Here is a 13,164-nt window from a genome sequence, read left to right as displayed (position 1 = left end):
AACTAAATTATCTTTATTAATCATGTCTCAAATTTACCATCGTATAATTATATATGATTATTATATAATAGTAAAAGTTTTAAATTGAGACGAAATAAAGCACCAATTAATGACCACAAAATCATACGTAATCTGATCCTCGCGGGTTACGATCGCATGACCAGTCGACCATATTAATTCTTACTTCTTGAAAAAAAAAAAAAAAGGAAAAAGTTGCGTATATTTATTAAAAACACTTTTCCATTCATACAAACAACACAATAAATATTAAATTAATCGATACAATCAAAAAAATCCCAATTCAACGTACACTATAAATAAATACCCACATCCCCGGCCTTTCCTCAAAGAAAACAAAAAATCATCCCCTAATTATTATTTTTTTTTTAAAAAAAAATGGGAAAAAACAACACGATCATACTGTGTCTCTTGGTTCACATGATATTGGTGGCCACAACCGCGACATGCGTCGCCACGGTGCCGCCTGCGGCGGCGAGCGAAGATGGAATATGGATCAAGCCGGAGCCATTCACCTGTTCTACTGAATTCTGCACAGATGTCTGCAACTCATTCTATTGCGGGTATTACAAATGCCCTTCGGGTCATTGTTTCATCAACAAGATGTTACAGCCTACGCCTATGTGCTTATGCAGTGGCAGACCCGATACTCCATCACTGTATGATTAATATTGATATATTAATATTTGTGTTGAAATTATATTGTTCGTTTCCAATAATTTTGGGATCAAATTTAATATATATTTATAACTAGATTATCGAAGACAAATTTTTTTCTCTCTACCAAATTTTTGTTCAATTTCATTGTTCTTGAGGATTTTTGCCCTGATCACTATATTTCTGCCGGATTTAACTGCAAATCCTAGCTCTGTAGAATTTTCCAAAAATAAACAAAATTTATAGGAATCGAGATCTATAAATAACCTCGTACATTTTCAAAATTTTGTTTCGTTACACTCACTTTTGTTTTTCCGGCTATTATGGTCCAAATGTTGGATTGACAATTTGACAAGTTAACATTTTTCGATGTCACATTACAACATTATTTTTTCGGTGTCACATCAACGATTGAATCAAAATAATTAGAAATTAAAATTTAATGTACTAAAATCAAACTTTTGAAAGCTAATGAATTAAAATCTAAATTAAAATTGAGCAAGTTAATGGACCAAAAAAAATTACTTCCCATAAAACAACAAAAAATGATTGATTTTTTAAACCAAATGTAAAAATTTATAATACAAACGAACTCTAAAATTGAACTTTAACAACATAAAGAGAACAAATCGCAAAGAATAAAATACACCTGACCAAAATTATAATTTCTCCTAATTTTAAGTTTAAAAGTCGAGGCGCGCAGCTAGAAAAACTTACTTCAAGAATTTAGAACCCAAGAAACATATATAAGTTTTGAAACAGATATAATAATTCATTTCAGATTTGTGCGATCAATAATGCATATATAATCTATACATATTATTATTATTAAAAATATAAAAATGTGAACCAAGATTAGATTTTTATATTGCGTATAGTCAACTTTGTCCTTTGTTTATATGCACTTGAGAAATTTGGTAAAGATGTTTTTGTAAAATCAATTATAATAACGAGAGTCAAAATAGATAAACTACGTGTATATTAGATAAGGATTCAGTTTTCTAAAAGATTAAAACAAAAAAATTCGTTAGTTTTAATTCATTGGTAAACAAGGCTTCAGAAACGGAAATATCCGTCTCTGAAACCTTGTTTTCAGTTTCAAAATAAAATTTAAAACGGAAAATTCCATTTGAAAATTCATTTAAGAAATATCGTCTCTGATTTTTTAGACGAAAGATTCCGTTTCTAATTTTAGAGACATATCATAAAATCGTTTATAAATTCATTTCTAATTTGATCAAATGGTTTTATCATAAAATTTAATTTTGTCTCTAATTTTTTTTTAAATTCATTGCTATTCGGTTTCAAAATGAATTGGCCTATTTCGAAATATAATTTAATTTAGTTTATTAATCCATTTATTTATAATAATAACAACAATGACTTACAAATAGATAAAATAATAATAATTATTATTATTATTATTATTCAAAACAACGAACTTTGTACATTCATAAAATTAAAATCAAATTAACATTAATATGAATAATAAAATTACAAATATATCTAAATAAATCTTCAAGTATATCTAAATAAATCTTCAATCCTTCAATTCTTCAAAATAAATCTTCAAGTATATGTAAATAAATCTTCAATCCTTCAAAATAAATCTTCAATCCTTCAAGTGAATTGATGATCTCCATATCTCTTATAAGTTGGTCCACACTTGCAAATGACCAATTGTAGGACTCGAATTATAGTCTTCTCTTTGCAGTTCCAACCTAGAAAACTGTTGACGGAATAACCATCATAAGATTCAAATACATAACATTTATTTATCATCTGTAATGCCAGCCATATAAATTCTAGCACCAATACACAAGATTTAAAACCTAAAAAATTCAAACAAACACCGAAATTAGAATATGGCAAAACCAAACAAAAAAAAGATCCATTATCTATAATTTTTTTGAGAATGATAATTGCCAATGTTGACCCAGAAGATCGAGACCCGCACTTGAGAATTTTGCAACTTTGGGATTATAAACCCTAACGAGCCGAAGAGGGAAAAGATATGGATGAAAATTTGAAGAGGCGACATCTAAAAAACGATTTTGTCAATGTTATCTCATTCGGGTACTGTTCGAATGGGGATCCAACATCTCATATTTACTGCATTTGAGATGTTTACATGAACATCTTAAGTGCAAAAAAATATGAGCCGTCAGATGCAGCACATGGGCACTACCCTTATGCTAGCTTAGACTTTCCCAAATTCTTTTTATTATTTGGAAATTAAGTTAAATTTATAGTAATTATTTTTTCCTATAATAATTTATTGCCTTTCCTCAAATATAGTATTTATGTTTCGATCTATTCTTTTTGAAAAATATTATTTTTTTTAACAATGAGATGGATTTGTAAATGCATTGCAAATTAGTCTCTAATTTATATAATTTAAAGACAATTTTTTTCCGTATAATAAGTTTTTATATTTTAAAACGGATTTTTTAACTAAAATAATATTGTCTCAAATTCTGTTTTAAATCCGTGTTTATTTTTGTTTTAAATTTTTTTCATCAAACTCCGTCTTAAATCCATTTATGTTTGTGTCTCAAATTTGTGAATTTTACTAAAGTGAAACGAATTCAGAATTTTGTAGCAGATCCGTCTCTGATTCATATTGATTTGACAAGGATGTTGTTTTCGTCTCAAATTTCCGTTTCTGAAGCTCTGTTCTCTTGTATTTAAATGAATTGAACATATATTTTCCACAAAATCTTAATTTGAAAATATTGAATTATCAAATTAATTGGTATTAATTATTTTCTTAATATGAAGTGAGAATAAATTTTTCACAAAACACTTAATTGGTAGAAGATGGAAATATCAAAATTCTTTGGTCTTCTTTGCATGTAGATGAAAGTAGTGAATTTTTGTTTACACAAAATATTTAATTTGTGTAAGGACCTGATGTAAAATTATCCTTTATTTGACATTATTGATTATTTTAAAATAATGAAACAAAATTAAATCACGTGTTACCAAGGTTGATGCATTGAATAAATATAGTTTTATTAGTTTTAACTTTTTTTTTCTATTTTTAAAGCCTATAAAATATATGAATTACTGTATGAGATAATTTTGCAATTAACAAAGAAGTATTTGATTTTACAAGAGCTCCTTATAACTGATAGAAGGAAAGACTATTGCTTTTTTATTTGCAGCTTGATCCAGTTGGCTAGAAGATTAAAACACTAAAATTAATATTAGTTTTTATTTGTCTTATAGATGATTATAAGATTGATTACCAATTTATTTTTTTTAGCGAGATTACCAATATATTTTAAAAAAATTATAAATTCAATTATATTTGTAACACATAAAAATTTTTGAACAAATTTCCTTTTGCACGCATTTTATGATACACGATGTACCAATTATATTACATTGAATTTTACTATTGACTAAAATAGCATGAAAATCCTTAATTTTCTTCAAACCGATATTTTCTCGACTTAGTGTTTTAACAACTCTAATTGATAATGAAAGTGTGTTTCACTCTCAAAAAAAAAAAATAATGAAAGTGTGTTCTCACATGTGTTGCATGTGTTTTTCCTAGTGTTTTTAAAAGTATTGAAAATTAAAATAGAGTACTAGTGTGTCGGTGCACTCGTTAATTTGATTTGTATTCAAATATGAGGAATATCATAGTTATAAAAATTATCGAGAGACTAAACTGCAATTTAAAATGTCAAGATTTAAAAAACAAAAGAACAAAAGTGTAATATCTATATATATATATCATATTATAAGGACAATTTTGGAAAAAAAGATGATGTTTTCTTTTGTCTTTTTTTTTTTGGAGTTGGGGGAGGGGATTGTCACAATTGAGTCTCGAACTCGAGACCTCGTCCCATATTAGAGATATTGGTGTCAGATGAGCTACACGTCATAGATCGGCTCTTTTTTGTTTAGTTGACAGATTTTTTAAATATAGTACAAATATAGATTAAAATTAAAAATGGTACTTAAGAGTATTTTTGTCAAGAAATATGTGTTCGATCTATGTACTTCAAAATAAATGCAGAAACATGCATCTCCCGAATGATCGGTCCGAAATATTCATATATAAAACAAAAATTTATTATGAAACAGTTTCACAAGTTATATTTGTGAGCTAGTGTTAGGATCGGTTGGAAGGGGGTGCTGGTAAACTGATTCTGTCTATATCCTTGTAGCAATTGACCTCGAAAACTTTCAAGTTGAGTTCAGTTGAGGTTGGTCAACTGATCTCTATCTTCTCGTGTATCGATATTAATTGGAAAACAACTATATTGTGCGGAATGATGCCAACTAACAGATTGAACTTAATATTAATGGACTGTGTGTAATTGTGGTAAACTGAAAAAAAATAACATGGATGGTTGTATATGGATGTTCGAAGATTTCAAAGACTTCTACGCCATCCCTTCTTCCACATCGAAATGATTTACTCTAGAATACTTTGACTATTATAATACACTTGCAACAGTCCACTCCAAGACTAGGACTTACACACACCGCCTATATATCTCAGAACTCCTAGAAACATTCAAGAGAACATGTTGGGTTTTTGGAACACAAGCAATCCTGATTTTGATGATAACAAAATTTTTTATTGTGTTTCTAACATATTTACTCTAAGTGTGAAGTTGATAACTCAAGATGAAAGCCAAAACTCAAATTTAGCAAAATTGAATCTCTGGCGAGCTCTACTGCTTTGATGATATCCCATAAATCAGTTGAGTGCATATGATCAATTTAGTGTTTTATCTCTTGATACGTTGATTTCTGGGCAAAGTCATAAACATGAAAGTTGTAGCCCTTTCTCTTAGATTTTCACGGAATCAAGAATCACTCAATTTGGAGTTTATATGCGAAAGTTATGCCTAATACACCAGACTGTTCCATAAATTTTACTCTGCAGAATTTCTGTTCCAAACTAGTAACTTCAATGCAGTTTAGCATCTCCTTACGATCAGATTCAGTCTTTGACTTGTGAATACGATTCGTAGATTATTTTCTTATCTTTCCAACGCATGGTAAATCGTTCCATTTGAATAATTGAGCTGCAAGATATGACCAAAATACTAGAACATCCTTCCAGTCGTAAAGAAATTCAGTCATCAAAACCAAATCACGAAGATGATTGGTTTGAGCTTATCTCTGAAATGGAAACTTCATTGTATAATATATATATATAAGGATGTCACTGCTCTCAAGGACAATCAACGAGAAACCAGCAGCAATGTCTCTTTTCTGAGACAGTCATTGAGTTCAGAACTACTCAAACTTCAAGAAAAACTTACTATGTTGGACAAGGTCTCACAAGATTCAAGTCAACTGCACAGCTCATTGTCTCAACTGAAACACTCTCATCAGCCATTAGAGACAAAAGTTGACAATTTGAACGCATATGTCCAATCATTGCACACCTCCGTTCAATAGAATTTTCAAGGCCTTACCAAGCAAATTGCCAGCTTGACCAGTCTCTCTCAAAACATTTTGCAGAATCAGTTTGTGGCACAAGCTTCAGGCCATCACACATCAGTACCTCACTTACCATCATCCAGTCGCAGCTCTTCCATGCCAAGACATCCATCTGATCGATGATAGTTTGTTATACGTTATTTCAAGATTCTTATATTATCTACGCTTGTATCTAAACCTCCAGATCTTTATTGTTGATTTATCAAAAAGGGGGAAGATTTAAGTGTTGGAACACGGTCGTTCTTCGGATCGAAAAAGAAAGTGATACCCGTTGCAGCGAAAATTTTAAAATTTTATATGGAACAATTTCATATCATGGGTATCAAGTTCCTACGATTAAAATTGATAACATAAAATTTAAACAATGTAAATTTTACCTTAAAATCTCGAAGCGAGATTATGGACACCAACAGATTAATCTGCTCTTGTTGTATATCACAGGAACTGATGAACGAACAATTCTTCAATCAGGTCCACGAACAGAAGTTTAATCCCTCTGATAGACTGCACTAGAAAGTCTATCAGAAGTTTCTACGATGAGATAGAACAGATATGATCTGTTAAATCAGACTGCAAATTCAGAAATTTGCAGACTGAATTTCGAACACTGTGAGGGAAGGGGGCGGCCGAATTCTAGAGAGGAGGCTCTCTAGGTTTCGAAATTTTGTGACCTGTTGTGTGTAATTTCTGCACTGCAATAACTTATTTATAATGTGGGCTGCTAACAGCTTAGAGCCCATTAGTCATAAGTTCAAGCCTGACAAACAAAGCCCGCATGTTCAGAAATTAATATAAAATTCATCGTGACTCAGATTGATAAACCAATTTCACCAATGTGCACAGAAACCAATTATGCATCTTTTAAAGTCAAGATAAATTTTCTGAATTCAAATTCAGTGATTTCCAAAAATGTCCTTCACTATGTCATTTTAGGAAATCTTACTCCCTCTATTCTTAAATAAGAAGTCTCACTTCTTTATTCACTAAATTTAACTCTTTAAATTTAATTATCTCAACGGGGATTAGAAATTCATTACTTGTGTGACCCTCAATGGTTCAGGGATACAGCTAGCCGTGGGCTCACATCTCCTTGTGACTCGAAACAACAATTTCCTACTTACCCAACGAATCATGGTAAGAGCGCCTAGCAACATCGCCCCATGATTCCCTAGGTATCACTGATAGTGCCTGCAAGAACCAATAGATTTTGGTTAGCGTACAGTACGGTCCCTTCATCCATATATCCCGATCGAATCAACAACCATTGATAAATTGAGAGTCGTTCGAGATTCGATAACTATTCAATGCATCTTGAAGATCAAATAGTGACATCGCATGTGCTACTAGGAAACCAAGTAACCTAAAACACATCATGTACTCTGGCCAGAGATTCGTCACACTAATATCTCCTCAGATTGTATAGGATATCCACACTCGCAAGTGTGCGGTGAATCCTTGACAACAAAGCATCGACTCCTATATGTGTCGTAACCGTACCCAATCCCGACACCTGATGACCCTAATAGAGTCGGTAAACGAGTCAAAGCACAGTACTAGCATATAGAGTCTCAATGATGTTTCAAGTAATAAGGACTAATGGTGTACAACCAAAACCGCGGACTATATCCACTCGATAAGTGATAACCACTTGAAAAGTCAGAATAGGGTAGTTCGATCATTCATCATATGAATATCCATTTGCATGCTTCGAACATCTCTATGTTCCATACCAATGAAATATGGTACTCGGAATCGCAAATGCTAGTCTCAATCTCGAGCGATCCTAATCCTTATTTGTGGACGGCTCAATTGACTAGGAACTGTTTAGAATATACAATGAACATAAGATGTGTTTCATGATAGTGATCTCTCTATATTCACTATCTCATCTTACTTTAGTATATTCAAGGTCTTTATCAAAATAACAATAGTATATCATTATATAATAATAAGATAAAGTAAACGCCATTTAAAGAACGTATATTATATTAAACAAAGATTGTTTACAAAAAGAGACTCTCAAAGCCCTTAGCCACAAGTTGGCTAACGGGGCATCAACTCTTTCAATCTCCCACTTGTCCTAAAGCCAACTAGTCATACTACGTAGTCCCATTGCTTCGCGATGTTTGTCAAATAATGGTCCTGGCAAGGGCTTAGTAAGTGGATTAGCGATATTGTCTGCAGAGGTCACTCTCTCGACAGTGATGTCTCCTTTTTCCACGATCTCCCGGATGATGTGGTATTTACTCAGTACGTGTTTGGATCTTTGATGAGACCTTGGTTCCTTTGCCTGAGCAACGGCACCCGTGTTGTCACAGTACACCGGGACTGGACCAACAACTTCAGGAATAACGCCCAACTCTTGGACGAAATTTCTCATCCAAACGGCCTCTTTAGCAGCAGCTGATGCCGCAATGTATTCTGCCTTAGTGGTGGAATCCGCTGTGGTGTCCTGCTTGGAACTCTTCCAAGAGACAGCACCGCCATTGAGCATGAACACAAATCCAGAGGTTGACTTCGAGTCATCCACGTCACTTTGGAAGCTAGAGTCGGTATAGCCTTCCAATTTCAGATCTCTTCCTCCATAAACCATGAATACATTCTTAGTTCTTCTCAAGTACTTAAGAATATCCTTCACGGCTTTCCAATGCATTTGACTGGGATTGGTTTGATATCTGCTCGTGACACTCAGAGAAAATGCCACATCCGGTTTGGTAGATATCATCCCATACATGATACTCCCTATGGCTGACGCATATGGTATGTGTGTCATTTTCTCTATCTCTTCGTCAGTCTTAGGACACATAGACTTGGACAGAGAGACTCCATGACATATAGGTAGATGTCCTCTCTTGGACTCATCCATTGAAAACCTTTTCAATATAGTGTCGATGTAGGTAGCTTGAGTAAGTCCTATCATTCTCTTAGATCTATCTCTATAGATCTGTATCCCTAGAATATAGGACGCCTCACCCAAATCCTTCATCGAGAATCTACCTGACAACCATATCTTTGTTGACTACAACATCCCTACATCATTCCCAATGAGTAAGATGTCATCAACATAAAGTACTAAGAATGTCACAGTATCCTTAACTACTTTCTTGTACACGCACGGTTCCTCCGGGTTCTTGATGAAACCAAAGTCCTTTATTGTTTCATCAAATTTCTGGTTCCAACTTCTTGATGCCTGTTTGAGACCATAGATCGATCTCTGAAGCTTACATATTTTATGCTCACTTCCCATGGATGTGAATCCCTCGGGCTGCATCATAAAGATTTCTTCCTTAATGTTTCCATTAAGAAATGCAGTCTTCACATCCATTTGCCATATCTCGTAGTCATACCAAGCTGCTATGACAATAAGGATTCTTATGGACTTGAACATTGCGACTGGTGAAAAGGTTTCATCATAGTCAACTCCTTGTCTTTGAGTATAACCTTTTGCAACCAATCGTGCCTTGTAGGTCAGTACCTTACCATCAGGCCCAAGCTTTCTTTTGTAGATCCATTTACACCCTATTGGAACTATTCCATCGGGAGGATCTACTAAAGACCAAACTTGGTTTGCATGCATTGAGTCTATTTCCGACTGCATAGCTTCAAGCCATAAGTTCGAATCAGCATCAGAAATTGCTTCCTTGAAGTTTCTCGGATCACATCCAATGTCGGGTTCACTTTGATCCCCTTCAAGAAGAAGACCATATCTAATAGGAAGCCTAGAAGTCCTCTCGGATCTTCTAGTAATAGGCGTGTCTTGTGATGATTCTTGAGGTATAGGATCGTTATTTTGTATCTCGGGTTCTTCTCGAATTTCTTCGAGTTCCATCATCTTGCCTTTTTTATCCAATAAGAACTCCTTCTCCAAGAAGGTGGCATTCCTTGAAACAAACACTTTTGTTTCATTAGGATGATAGAAATAATATCCGATTGAATTCTTCGGATACCCTACAAAATAACATAAGGTGGATCGACTATCCAACTTATCTCCCACTGTCTGCTTCACGTAAGCAGGACATCCCCAAATCCTCAAGTACGAATACTTAGGAGCTTTGCCATTCCATAACTCGTATGGTGTTTTGTCCACTGCTTTAGTGTGAACGTTGTTCAACAACAATACCGCCGTTTCAAGAGCATAGCCCCAAAACGAAGGTGGGAGCTCAGTGAAGCTCATCATAGATCGAACCATGTCCAACAAGGTTCGATTGTGATGCTCCGAAACACCATTCAGCTGAGTGTCATAGGAGGAGTTGATGAAACTTAAAATTTGTAATTATTTATATGTTAAAAAGTGTGTTTTAAAATTTAAGTTTAATTAAAATTATGAAGTTGTATTATTTTAGTGTTATGTGTTTATATTTAAATGTTTTACTAAAATGTTGTATTTTACGGTTTGCGCAGGTTTGGTAAAAATAAAATTACTCAAGCTACAAAGGTCATAATGGAGTAATCTTAAAACCTGTAGAATCACAAAAGAGGCATCTTCAAATTTGTAGAAGACAAGAAATTCCAAAAACTTCATTAAGATGATCAAAATAATCAAACATCAAAATGAAGACAGATTTACTTTTACTATGACCAGCTTGGAGTAAAAATATCATAAGTATTTTATATTTTATCCAAAAGGGGTGAATGAGTTGTCAAAACACATCTACAGACAAAGGGCTACGTGTTATATGTTTTCTGCAGAAGCAAAATCGGAAGTCTAAGGCATCAAACATGCCAATTAAAGTTGGGTCAATGTATTGAAATTCAAGGAGACAAGCAACCACCAACTTTACTATTCCATATTTAATGAGTTTTGGACCCTTGCTCTCATTTGGCCTATAAATAGACGTGTTGTATAAGCTTTGTAGTGTGCAAGAGTGTAGAAAATTCCTCATTTGTAAAATAAATATTGTGTGTGTGAGAATAAAAGTTTGAGTGTGCAAGTTTCTCAAGTTCAAGTATGAAATTTCTTTTATCTTTATTCTTGAGTTTCATGTTCATTGAAAGCTAAATCTTTTTATGTCAAGGTGAAAAGGTTTCATTGTTGGTCAAGTAAGATTGTTTATATTTTGTATATTCTTTTCTTTTCTATTTTTATTTTTACTAATTGATCTTTATTTGTAGGTATAATTTTGGATGATTTGTTGTTATCTATTTACATCAAATGCTTGGTACCTTGAATGTGGTTCCCTTGATTTGTTGTCAAATATGATACAATAAATACTACAATAATTATATACTATAAATATATGTATCTATTTATAATAAAGTCATATATATTATTTAGACGATAGTGTGACACTGTCGGTTGTTCTAAATAATATATTGTGATTTGAACTAACATTTACTTTCTCGCATCTAACTTTTACTTTATCGCAACTAACATTTACTTTTTCGCAACTAACATTTACTTTCTCGCATATAACATTTATTTTTCCGCAACTAACATTTACTTTATCGCATCTAACATAAAGTCATATATTTTATTTAGACGATAGCGTGGCTCTGCCGGTTGTTCTAAATGAAATATTGTGATTTGATCTAACATTTACTTTTATGTCAATTTATTTTTATGCATTTATATATATATTATGTGTACCATATATTAAATATCGTTTAATCTGATATTAATATAGTGGGAACTATATTATATGATATATTTGTTTAAATATTTCATTGTTCTTTTATGTTTATTCTTATTTTAGTTTCTTTTATTTATTTTTATTAAGCAATCTTAAATAAACCAACAATGAACCTTTGAAACCTTGACAATTTTATAATTTGTGTATTTAAAGTTTTATAATAATATTTTCATCTATAATATATCATTGCTAAAATTAAACTTACAACATCCTCTCCGTGGATCGATCTCGTACTCACGAGTATATTACTTGCAGACAACCTACACTTGGGTGAATTACAATTTAAGTTGTAGCAAGTTTTTGGCGCCGTTGCCGGGGAGGTATAAATTAAGTTTAATTTTGTTATTATGTAAATAGTATGTTGTTTTTAATTGTATGATTGTTTGGAGTCGTAAACAAAGTGGTAGACTTGTTCGAGTAACTGAAAATATTTTAAACATGGACGATAATTCTAATAATCAAGATAATAATAATAATAATAATAATAATAATAATAATAATAATAATAATAATAATAATAATAATAATAATAATAATAATAATAATAATCATCATCAAGAACATGAACAACCAAGAACACTTAGGCACCATATGAATCCAATAAGAACTAGTACACCATCTTGTTTAGTTTTTCCTCCTGATGCATCTAATTTCAATTTTAAGCCACAAGTCATTCAACTTTTACCAAATTTTCATGGCTTAGATTCTGAAAATCCATATTTGCATTTAAGAGAATTTGAGGAGGTTTGCAACACTTATAATGATCAAAATTGTAGCATGGATATTGTTCGATTAAAGCTTTTCCTTTTTTCCTTAAAAAATAAAGCTAAAACATGGTTGCAAAATTTGAGATCAAGTTCAATAAGATCATGGGAAGAAATGCAACAACAATTTCTAAAAAAGTTTTTTCCTTCCCATAGAATAAACTCTTTTAAAAGACAAATTACAACTTTTTCTCAAAAACAAGGGGAAACATTTTATCAATGTTGGGATAGATATAAAGAGTTACTTAATACATGCCCACATCATGGTTTTGAAATATGGAGGATAGTTTCTCACTTTTATGAAGGTTTAATACCTAAAGATAGGCAAATGATAGAATTCATGTGTAATGGAACTTTTGAAGATAAAAACCCAAATGAAGCTATAGAATATTTGGAGTCATTAGCAGAAAATGCTCAAAATTGGGATAATATAGGCTCAATTGAACCATCAAGTAAAACCAATAATTCAACAAATGGGGGTGGTATTTATCATCTTAAAGATGATATAGATGTTCAAGCTAAACTTGCATCTTTAGCAAGAAAAATCAAGTCATTAGAAATGAAAAAGAGTGATCAATTAAAAAGTGTTCAAGAAATTGTTTGTCATATATGTGACACATTGT

At 32.3% G+C, this 13,164-nt stretch overlaps 1 non-coding gene across 1 annotated transcript; it reads right to left on the bottom strand.

The window, feature by feature from the left end:
• Window positions 1-12,700: 12,700 nt before the first annotated feature.
• LOC140870020 (small nucleolar RNA R71) lies at window positions 12,701-12,811 on the bottom strand. Its single transcript, XR_012147005.1, has one exon. It is a non-coding gene; the product is annotated as a small nucleolar RNA R71 (small nucleolar RNA).
• Window positions 12,812-13,164: the final 353 nt, after the last annotated feature.

This window comes from Henckelia pumila, chromosome 4 (assembly GCF_033568475.1).
Source record: "Henckelia pumila isolate YLH828 chromosome 4, ASM3356847v2, whole genome shotgun sequence".
In the NCBI taxonomy this organism is placed as follows: domain Eukaryota; kingdom Viridiplantae; phylum Streptophyta; class Magnoliopsida; order Lamiales; family Gesneriaceae; genus Henckelia; species Henckelia pumila.
Note: the sequence above shows the minus strand (reverse complement) of the source record. Positions and strands in the feature narration are given on the sequence as shown.